This window comes from Pimephales promelas, chromosome 15, assembly GCF_988280905.1.
Source record: "Pimephales promelas chromosome 15, fPimPro1.hap1.1, whole genome shotgun sequence".
In the NCBI taxonomy this organism is placed as follows: Eukaryota; Metazoa; Chordata; class Actinopteri; order Cypriniformes; family Leuciscidae; genus Pimephales; species Pimephales promelas.
The window spans coordinates 7,894,701-7,906,773 of record NC_142783.1 but is presented as its reverse complement, the minus strand read 5'-3'; positions in this window follow the sequence as shown (position 1 = coordinate 7,906,773).

Below are 12,073 nucleotides of genomic sequence, written 5' to 3'. Positions count from 1 at the left end.
AATGCTTACGACCAGGAAAATCCTTGCACACGTTTGCCTGAGGGACTGGTTTATCTCTCTAGATTGAAAGATGCCCTGTCCTGCCATTCGGCCTGTCTCTAACACCCCATACATTTATGAAACCATGCGCGGCCAGTCACTAAGGAAAAACGAGCTTGTCACCCGCTTCCTTAGAGGAGCCAGAAGGATGAAACCTCTGCGCCCCCGTCGGTTCCTATATGGGATCTTATGTTGGTCCTCGAGGCCCTGAAAGCTTTCCCCTTATAACCACTAGATTCTGTGGAGTTAGAGTACCTGTCACTCAAAACCATTTTTCTGACAGTTCTGTCATCAGTTAAACGCGTGGGGGACTTATACGCGCTGTACGTCAGCGCTGCGTGTCTTGAGTTTGGGCCAAATGACTCAAAAGTCATCCTCAAAACTAGACACGACATGTTCCAGAAGTGATTTCCACTCAGAGCGCAGGTCATTTCTCTACCGGCTCTGCCATCATCGTGAGCAATGTTAATCTCTTCTGCCCAGTCAGGGCACTGAGGGTTAACACTGCGCACTCCGCCCCTTTCAGGCGGTTGGAGCAGCTTTTCGTTTGGTAGGCGCACCAAGGGTTTTGCCGCCTTGAAACAAAGCCTATCCAGATGGATTGTGGACGATATAGCTGCCGCTAATGCGTCGAAAGTTCTGCAATGGCCCTTGGGTATCAGGGCTAATTCCACTAGAGGCAAGGCGACGGCGTCATCGTGGGCATGGTCCAGCGGAATTTCTATTCACTACATAGCACTACATAATCTCACTCTGTACATCGCACTCAAATATTCTGGTTATTGGTGATTTCAACATACACATGGACTCCAAAAACTGTAAACTGGCCTCAAATTTCAAGCAAACCCTGGACTGTCTTAACCTTCAACAGTTTGTGGATGTCCCCACACACAATAGAGGGCATACACTCGACCTTTTCATTACAGACTCCCTCTCAGTTTCAGGCCTTCAGGTGTATGACGTGGGTGTCTCCGATCACCTGGCGGTTACATTTGAAGTCCCACTACTAGTTCCTCCCACCAAACCAAAACGTGTTATAACCTTCAGGAACATCAAGAACTTGGACGCTACCTCACTCAGTCACTGTTTACAGCATCTCTCCCCCCCTCCAAACTCATCTGCTGATGACTTAATGGACTACTACAATACCAGTCTCACCTCAATTCTGGACTGTATTGCTCCATTAAAAACCCAGACAGTCACGTTTACCCGCTCTGCTCCCTGGTTTACAAACAAGCTGAGAGAGATGAAGAGGTCTGGCCGTGTCCTGGAGCATGCATGTAAAACATCTGAATTGACGGTGCATAAGTTGGCCTACCGGGAACATCGTAGGGCTTATGCCAAAGCACTCTCCAAGGCTAGGTCAGAACATTACTCAACAGTTATAAACAACGATACTGGTAACTCCAAAAAACTGTTCTCCACAATAAATTAGATCATCAAACCACAGATCTCCCCATTCTATAGTCCAACCGACATAAACTGCAACCGGTTTCTTGATTTTTTCACATCAAAAATTGACAATATTCACTCCTCATTTCCACTTCTAAATATCACTTCACTAGATCTACCCGTTACACCGATTGCTCAAACCCTATCAAAATTGTCACCCACAACACAGCAGGAGGTCGAAAACATCATTCATAAATCCAAAACATCCACTTGCCGCCTTGACCCCTTTCCATCGTCTCTGCTTAAAACCCACACTAGCTCTATCAGTTCCCTCATAACCAAAATAATAAACATGTCTGTAGAGACGGGCTATGTTCCTAACTCCCTCAAAATTGCTCTCATCAAACCCCTCCTCAAAAAACCCACCCTGGACCCCACACTGTTGTCAAATTACAGACCAATTTCAAATCTCCCTTTCATTTCCAAACTCCTGGAAAAAGTTGTTTCCATCCAGCTCCAAAATCATCTCAAATCAAACAGGTTATATGAGAAATTTCAATCTGGTTTTCGTCCATCCCATAGCACAGAAACAGCTCTTATCAGAGTCACCAACGATTTGCTTATGGCTTCTGATTCCGGCTCCACATCCCTTCTCATTCTTCTCGACCTCTCTGCTGCGTTTGACACTGTAGATCATCACATTCTCCTGCACCGACTTCAACACTTCACAGGTCTCTCTGGTACTGCCCTGAAATGGTTTTACTCCTATCTCACTGATAGAACCGAGTATTTAGCTCTGGGGGATGTAAAATCCAGACCCCACTCTGTCATCTGTGGGGTCCCTCAGGGCTCCGTACTCGGTCCGACCCTCTTCAACATTTACATGCTCCCCTTGGGTCGTGTCATCAGCAAGCATGGAGTAAATTTCCATTGCTATACTGATGACACACAACTATACCTTCAAGTTACTCCCTCTAGCTCCCTCTCTGTCACGGCTGCACGCCTTAGCTCCTGCCTGGAGGAGATAGAGGCATGGATGAGTGAAAACTTCCTGCAGCTAAATGGCTCCAAAACAGAGGCCATCCAAACTGGAACGGCTCATCAACTCCGCTCCTCTCCAATCACCTCTGTTTCATTTTTTGGACACATCACTCCCCTCTCTTCCTCTGTTATTAACCTAGGGGTGAAATTTGACCCCCACCTTTCATTCGACAGTCATGTCACCACTATCTGCAAAACTGCATTCTTTCACCTACGCAATATTTCCAAACTGCGCCCCTCCCTCTCCCTTTCTGCTGCAGAGAAGCTTGTCCATGCTTTTGTGTCCTCCAGGTTGGATTACTGTAATGCACTCCTCATCGGGATTCCTGGCAGGAGCCTTCAAAAGCTCCAGTATGTTCAGAACAGCGCTGCCAGGGTCCTGATGGGGGTGCGTAAACATGAGCACATCACCCCCATCCTTCGTTCACTGCACTGGTTACCCATTCAGTCACGCATAGAATATAAGGTTCTCCTTCAGACCCATCACTGTCTGCACGGTGTGGCCCCCACTTATCTCACCGAGCTGCTCACACCTATTTCATCAACCAGAACCCGGTCAGGCCAACAGCACCGTTTGGTTATGCCCAGGACACGGCTCAAAACTATGGGCGACAGGGCCTTTCAAGTCGCTGCTCCCTGCCTGTGGAACGCTCTCCCAGACCACCTTAGAGCCCCGCAGACAGTAGAGGCATTTAAAAAAGGACTAAAAACTCATCTTTTTACACAGGCTTATTTTAATAGCTAATGCTTGTTTTTAATTCCTCTTTCTAACATATTCTGTTTTTATTACTGTATTTCTTATGTCTATTTTTAACTATGTTTTACTGTAGCACTTTGAGATTTGGTGTCAAATGTAAAGTGCCTTACAAATAAAATGTATTAATATTATTATATGTGTGGCGACGGGCTGGGCCTCCCCGTCCACCTTTGTCAGGTTTTATAACCTAGAAGTTCCTGTTCTGCAGGCTAAACTTCAGTTCTGCAGGTCAGTTTAAGTGAGATGTACGTTCTGTCCAGATAGGATCATGTGCAGGCTAATCTCACGTGTCCTAGCTCTTCTGGTTGAGCTGCACTAATGGGTATGTGCTATAGACTAGCAGCGCCACTCTGTATTCTGGGTTCCCCGGGAAACCCTGGGACTCATGAGTGGATGCTTGGCGCTCACAGTGTTGACAAAGGGTTGCTGTAGCGTAAGCTAATTTACGCAATACGAGAGAACTTCTCGTAAGAGAACATATCGGTTACCTAATGTAACCTCAGTTCTCTAGAAGAGGGAAGGAGTATTGCGTAATCAGCCGTGCTCGGCCACAAGCGATTTTCACTTCAGTCGATGAAAACCAGAGACACAACCTCCAAGCCCTGCTTATATATGCTAAGCCACACACATTCTGGCGAGCTATGCGGCTATGAAGGCGTGAGCGCCCTTCATTGGACATGATGTCATGTCGGGCTCAGTGGTATGCTGTGTTCACACCGGATGTGAATAGCGCGTCAAATTCGCGCCTGACGCGTCTAGTTTGACGCTTGACCACTTTGTGTTAATTCGCATGTCAAGAGTGAAACTGCGCCCAGTTTGATGACCTGTTGTCCTGCATCGGAGCGAGGATCACCCTCGCCCTCATCCACCTAATCTAGCTGTCATTTATTTTTGTTTTGATGATAAATAGAGCCAGATTCCAAAAATTATTAACCTGTCCTGTGATTTTTTTTTTCTCTCACATCCAGACACAAACTTATGCACATATGTTGATTGTCTTTACATCATAATACTATTTCATGTCACGATTCTGCCTTGTCCTTGATTTTTCTCTAGTCGTGAGGCAGGATCATGACAGAATCATGTTTTGTGTACAAGCGCATGGCCTGTTTGGGCCATGTGCTTGTATTGTCTCGTTACGTTACCCCGCCCACTTGTTATCACCACTGCTTCAAAGCTTGCTTTTGGTGCGAAAAAAATCATGTGACATATGACGTCCGAAGCAGCAAGTGCTTCATTGCCTGAATGAATCATCTGACTGTTTTGCGGTCCAATCAGGTGATTCAAAAAAAGAAACCGTACATTGAAAAAATAATGTACCTCAATAAAAATCTTTGAGTGTTCCCCATCCCAAAAATCACCCCCTGCCATAGTTACACAAGCACACCCAACCTATGCCATATTTTCCCAGCACTCTCTCCTAAATAACACAAAACATACATTTATCAATTTTTATTTGTAAATAGAACATTATGCTCAGCATTAGCGTGTGCATCAAAGAGTTTTCAAAGGAAATATAGTTAAAAATCCAAGGATGATCTTAGCAAAGATGCTTCAGAACTAAAGTAGTTTCTCCAATACTGCTCACTGATTAATTTGACTGCAGCCTTGCTTTTCGCCAGGAGAGGTCGCTGCAACTGAAGCTTCGAGTAATGAACCCATTTTCGAACCAATTGGCTCAAGTGGCTCTACTTTCCTAGCTTTCTATATCTTATATGCCGGCTCCGACATGACGATAGTGTGACAAACTCCATCCTTCTCGACCTTGTTTCTGGATCATAGACAGTAAAAGAAATGGACAGAGCCATCTCATTGGAACTCCATTGAAACGATTGAAACCCGTTTTTGGCGATTTTTTAGCACTTCCGAAACAGAGCTTGACTACGTAATGTGATGAGAGCAACCCGTCTGTCTTCTAGTGCTGTGGCATGAGAAATCTGAATCATTCCCTTCCGAAACATGCAGAGGCAGAGAGTGTGAGTAGGAGCTGTCCATGAGCTAGGAGCAGGAGACAATTTTGCTAGGTATTCTGATTAATTATTTTGTCATTTTGCCTCCACGTTTCCCCGCTTGCGCGCGAGCTTCTCCTCCTGTACATACGGTAATCTCTCTCAGGTGCGACAGAGAGTCGCGTGGGTATGACGCAATCGTTAGCCTACTTTCACTAAAACTGCTTCTATGGGGCCATAACATAAGCTACAAGGTAATGGAGCTATTTATACATTGTCGTGTTTCTTTAGAAATAAATAAAGGACAAATGGGGTCTTCAAACGCCTCAGGTGTAAAGTTATTCGCTGTCAAATTGACGCCAAAATGAATGGGAGTCAATGGGAATGCTAACGCAAGTGAAGTTCTGCTAAAAGATGTCAGCTCCCGCGAGGCTTCAACTTCCGGTCGATGGATTACCCCCTTGTCCTGGATATGTGCAGTGTTGCCGCAAAGGAATATGTTACATCGCGAGAGCTGATATCACGCAATACTTCCTGATGCTGAGGCCGGCGAGCCGCCTGAAATTGCAAGTGAGATTTTTCCGCTCACAGGCACCAGGGGGGGTCGAGACGCCCCCCATTCAACCCGAAAGAAGTCATATAACCATTTCAATAACTCCGAAGCTGTTAAATTAAGCTAAAATAACTGCATAGTGTCCCTTTAAGTGCTCTGCAGTGATTTTATCCAAGCCACAAGATTTACCCATTGATAGTTTTCCAATGGCTTTAGATATCTCCTCAGCAGTGACACTCACATTTTCGGGAGGAACATCCCCAATACTGAAGTTTTTAGTTCCTACGCAGTTGAATAGATCACTATAATGCTTTCTCCACAGCTCCACAACATTATCAGGCCCTGTAACTCCCTCAACACTAAAGGGCAGAGAAACTTTAACAGCATTCATAACCTGAATTTCTTTCCAAAAGTCCTGCACATCATTTTGCAACAGTTTTCGCACTAAGGAGTCAGCCCTCAGTTTATACTCCGTCCTTTTTATGTACCGTACAGCACGTTTAAATTGCTTATCCATCAGTTTTTTATGCTCAAATACAGGTCCGGTCCTTGGTTTACCCACAGCAACCCAATTTATAAAAGCCACTTTAGCCTGCTGGTGATGTTTCCTTACATACTCATTCCATCCAGGTCGGGCATTTTGTTTTTTAAAACTTCTTTTACTAAATGGTATACTTGAATCTTTTAATCCAGCCACAACTAGATCATACATCTTACACACGTCCTCTCTATGGTTCAGATTTTCACAATTAACATTTCCACACATAAGAGCATTATATGGAATTGAGATATTCCCAAGATTCCTCTCAGTCAGGTAATAATAGTGCTGTAAATCACTCTCTGTGAGCTTTTCCCACCCCACTTTCCCATCACCCATGTGAGTATCATGAGGGGTTAAGGCAGGTAGACTCTCCACATTTAGTGTAACAGAGACAGGCATGTGATCTGCAGTTGCCATCCCATACATGATCTCTAAGTCCACTATACTTAGCTTATTGTCTTCACAAAACTGGATTAAATGCTGACCAAATATGGACTTCACATCAGAAATGTCGGCATTAAAATCACCCATTACATAAATACAAGTACATTCACTTTCTTCTATAAAAGAACCAATAAAGGCAAGTCTTTGCAAATATAGAGCTTCATTATCATGACATTCAAATGGTGTGTAAATATTCAAAATAATAAAAACATTATTGCCCCAAGTAACTTTTACACCTATGCACCAATCGACATTCAGTCTGATCACACTAATAACTGGATCATATTTCTTTCGCCACAATATGGCCACACCTCCAGGTATTCGACCACGCACTATCCCCAAGCTCAAATCTGTTGTAGACTCCCCTTGCCCGTGGTAGTCAATATTAAAGGAGTTAAGCCCATCCAAATCTTGCTTCGAGAGCCAAGTTTCCTGTATACACAGAATATCAGTGTTCTCAAGCAGTTGATCAACAACCAACCGCCGCTGCATTTTAGTCGCAGACCCCGAGTGTTATATGTTACGCCCCTTATAGATATTTAAATCAGAGGCGCATTCATCTCTGCATCCCCAAAAGCCACTATTGCCTTGGGTTTACGCACTTCATAGTAACGTCGCACAAATGCACCCTCTGGCCACAAAGCTGGGTCATACATATCTTTAACATCATCACACTCTGCAACAACTTTAAACGAGCTGTATCTACTCTGTGATGAGTCTATCTTTGTGCAGGTAGCTTCGCGACCAAGTTTTTTTTGCAGGTAAAGTGAGAGCGTGTCTGCCTCTAGTTCAGGCGCAAACCTCGTAGCAAAGACACTCACCATTTTCGTCCTCACAGTTCGAATGCTACTCCCCGGGCCGGTTCCAACAATGCCACTTCTCTTTTCCCGTTGCTGTGGCCTATTCAGTCGGGGCTTAGGTCTCCCCAAAGTAGCAGCCGAGTGAGGTCTGTGGCATTTGGCTACGGTACTCCACATAGCAACTGCAGTTGATGTGTTAGCATCCCCTTCCGCCATACTTTCCGCTAGGCCTAACCCCGCTGGACAGCCACTGAGCCGGTGCATCAGGCGCACTCCCTGCGCCCACCTCCTCTGTCACCGCATCATTGTAGCCCTGCGGTGCCCGTGGAATTGCAGCTTTACCCAGGCCGCACTGCTCCATCACGATCAGCAGAAGCACTTGCCTGTATATTCATTCCCTGTTTCAAAGCAGTCATTTCTGTACTCAGTTTCTCAATTTTAGCAAGTAGACATGAGACATCAATGCTGTTAAAAGTCACAGGCGGCAGTTCATCCAGGCGATGCGACACAAAAGGGGAAATTTTATCACCAAGCTCATTTAGTAGCAGCAAACAACTTTTAACATTGTTTGCATCTTTTTGTTCTCCTCTGTGCTGAATATTACGTTGTGTACACCCAGGGCAGAGATCAAACAGAACTTTCTTTGAACTCGCAATCCCTTCCGATGGAAAATGACTTGTAGTTAACAGCACAAGCTCGTCTTGCGCCATTGTCCTCATTTTAACAACAAGAAAATTAAATAATTCATCCTCCACAACGATGTTACCATCATCGGTCGTATATATCACAGGTTTAGTTATCACCAGAGAGTCAACAGACTCTCCACCCGCATGCTTCCGACGACCAGACGCCATTTTTCATTATCTTTCATTCATGCAGAGTCTAATGCAACTGCCTTGTTTGCTTGCTTGTTTTCCTTGTTTGTATTTCTTTCTATATGGTGAATTACTGCATGACGTTAACTGGATCTTCAGTCAGGCGAAACTAGGATTCACATCACAATACAAACGTCCGTGTGCTCATCTGATTCAGAGATTTCGTCCAGGAGAAATTGGCATCATTGAAAGTCTCTGCAGCAGACAGACTATCTGTGTCCGTAGGCCGTAGCGTGCAGCGAGAGCACATGCACAGCAGTCCGCCTCAGCTCAAGCCAGTCTGAGCTCCTCGTCCGCAGCAGCCACCTCCTGTTCCTCCATCAGCCTCAGCTGCTCTTCACTATACTGCGGCTCGTAAAGATAGCCACGAACATTGGATTCGAGCAGCAGAACTTCAAAATCCTCTTCTTCCATATCATGTTTAGTTTCTTCCGTCATTGTCATAACTTATCTCCACAGCGCTTATTAGCTTAGCTTCCAAACAAGATGGCTGATATTGATTCAGTATCTGCAAGTGAAGTCCCACCCACTGATCTGTAATAGGCCTGTAGGGTGAGTGGGCCCCACACCCTTGAATAATAATGAGCTAATATTTGTAGTCTCTAGACATTTCAATCAAATGTAACTTCCTGCTTATTATGACGCAAAATGATGATTTTAGTGTCATAATAAGCAGGAAGTAAAACACTTAAATCCTTATTTCTCCCATCTTGGGAAAATAAGGGAATAAACCATGACCAAAAATATGACCTGGTTTGTAAAGATACAAAGCTTAATGCAAATGTGTGAAGTGTCCCTTTAAGGACTGTTAGTTTAGATCCTCAGTTTGAAAAGATGGATCTCTAAATCAGTGTTGGAAAGTAATCAGTTAATGTAATCTTATGACTGCAACTGTATTTTACCCCTGTAAAGCCTGAAATTTGAAATGTTTTTAAATTTAACAGTTTATTGAAACTTTAGACATCCAGGCCATAACTAAAAATGGAGGGACACTTTCATATCAATCTCTTTGCTGCTGTGGTAGGTAAAGGAGTGTTCGGAAACCTTGAAAGCTGAAAAGCTACAGCAATCATGACTACTTGAACCGCTTATCTCTTTTTCAATTCACACTCAGTAATACACAGGGTTTCAGCTCATGAAGAAACACTAGTATGCGCTGACTGTTCTCACTGCGGACATATGCTGTGCACATGAAATAAACTGCTCCCGAGCAGGTTTGAGCACAGACATGTTGCTGTGACAGCAACTCCGGGATGAACTTTGAAAAACCTAGCAATCTTGGATCATGTCAAATCATCAACAATGAAATCCAGCTAATTGAGTAATCCACGTACGAAGAATGGACCCCTGGTTTGAGTGAGTGGAGGTGGGGCTAATTTGCATATTCATAGAAATGTGTATATGAAGCAAGGGTGAAGTTACATTCAAGCTATTTTTAAGGCATGAATAAAATAAATCACAGGAAAAACTTAAATATATAGTTTAGTTTTGGTGATCAAAGATAAAGTCAGCCCTCATCATGAGCACTACAAGTATACACTCTTAGAAGAAAAGGTTCTATATAGAACCTTAAAAGGTTCTAAAGCGCTATACGTATTTGGAACCCCTAAAATGCAATGAGTGTGAATGATCCCAAAATTCAAGATACGGGGGTTTAAAAAATGTAATTAATCAATGTCACACGAAGAGTGGCATTTCAGTTTTTATCCTCCAAAAATCTGCATGATTAAAATGTGATATTAAGTTACTACAACAGTTTAATAAACAATAATTTAATTACAACTACAAAATGTTACAGAATAGTGTAATATATGAATGAATAATAGCCTTTAAAGAACCTTTGTGCCAAAAGTGTTCTTTCTTGTCATTATTGAACCTTTTTTTTTAGCATAAAATGTCCTTTGGAGTTGAGTAAAGAACCCTATGCTACACACTGTATATAGAACCCTTTTTTCTAAGAGTGTAGCACACACACCCATGTCTTGATGCTGCTGAAATACCTGCCTTGTTACCTCGATCCAGTCTCCCAAGTCGTCATTCCTCATTTTCTTTCCCATCAGCTCCTAACTTTTCATTAATAAACTTGCCTATTTTAACTGATCCATCTCTGTTACTGTCATTGTGTCTAAGCCTGTACATGACAGAGCTTCTCTCTCCACATCTGAAGATCTCATCTCAGGTAAATATGCTCTGGAAAGGCATATCTTTTCCAAGTCGATAGTGCACTATCAACCGCTAACTCTGTGGTCTGGTAATCTTGGGTCATTGAATTCTAGCAGGAACTCTATTCAAAGGGTTTTTCATAATAATTAGTTGTTTGTGACTTTTTAAGGATCAGCCTCTTGGCCATAAAGAAATTTAAAAACGTTTTGCTCAAAATATTGCAAGCATCTTTTTTTTTCTCATTTTCAATCTATACACAGCATTGTTCAGTACTGTCATTGCACGAGAGGCATATGGAACAAGCTCTTGAAGCAAAACTGCACCGAGACCACTTTTCAGAGCATTCACTGAGATGGGTCACTGGCACATCATAATAACAGAGTACTGAAGCTTCTGTAAGCATTATGTTTAACTTGCTCATAAGGCGGCTGCTTTCCACTTCCCAATGTCATGTAATACTGTTGTGTGTTGAGAATAATTGGAATGAACTTTGCAAGAAATGTCACCATCCCAAAGAACTGAAACAAATTCTTGTTACACTCAGGAACTTGCATCTTCTGAATTTCTGTCACTTTGGCCAAATCTTGCTTCAGCCCTTCTTTTGATAGAAAGATAAATTTCTTTCTTCTTTTAATAAATTTGTTGCATCATTCACTTCTTGCCAGGATCCTGAATTTGCATCCAATACTGATTTTGTTTTTAACTTTGGCATGTGATTTCATCAACTGTGGGTAGTGTTCTCTCAGTACTGCCCCATTATAATAACCTGGGTCTAGGTTATCCCATTAGAAGTCCCATTAGGCCTCTCAACAATAAGAGAGAAAAGCGAGATTTACCCACTTTGTGAGCTCTTCAATTCTTTCAATCTCTTTCATTGTTTTTATTTTACTGTATTTAGCTCTAGTTTGAGTTTTCTTTTGTTGTGATTTATATTTTCCTAGCTGGATGTACATTTGGAGTCACATTTCCATTCACTCGGCTACGTTCAGACTGTAAGTCCAAATCCGATTTTTGTGCATCCAATTTAAATCCGATCAGATTTAGTGTGGATGGCTAAAAATCACATGATATGTGATCTTTACAAATCCGTTTCGAGCTACATTCATATGTGGTTTGAAATCCTGTTCAAATTACATTTCTGGAAATCCGTTTCAGTCTGACTGCTCTGATCGGATTTCGCATGGTTTAAGTGACTTTCACATAAAAAACTTAAACATCAGGCGTTGTTATAGTAAACATGCTGAAAGTCACTGAAGAAACAAGGTTAGTTGTTGCAAAGTGCCGGAAGAGCAAAAAATGACAATGTAACAGACACATGGTTTGATACTGACGGAGAACACAGCACGGAATAAAGCCACGCATACCAGCCTCCTATACGTGACGCAGTAATCCAGCGTGGAGGCTGTGTAGTTTAGCGTATTTCTTCAAAAGTTTCTTCATTAAGCTACTGTAGCTACTGCTACAGCCTGTTGCGTAAAACTCTTAAGAGAAGGCCTTAGGTCACAGAATTCTTGTCTGA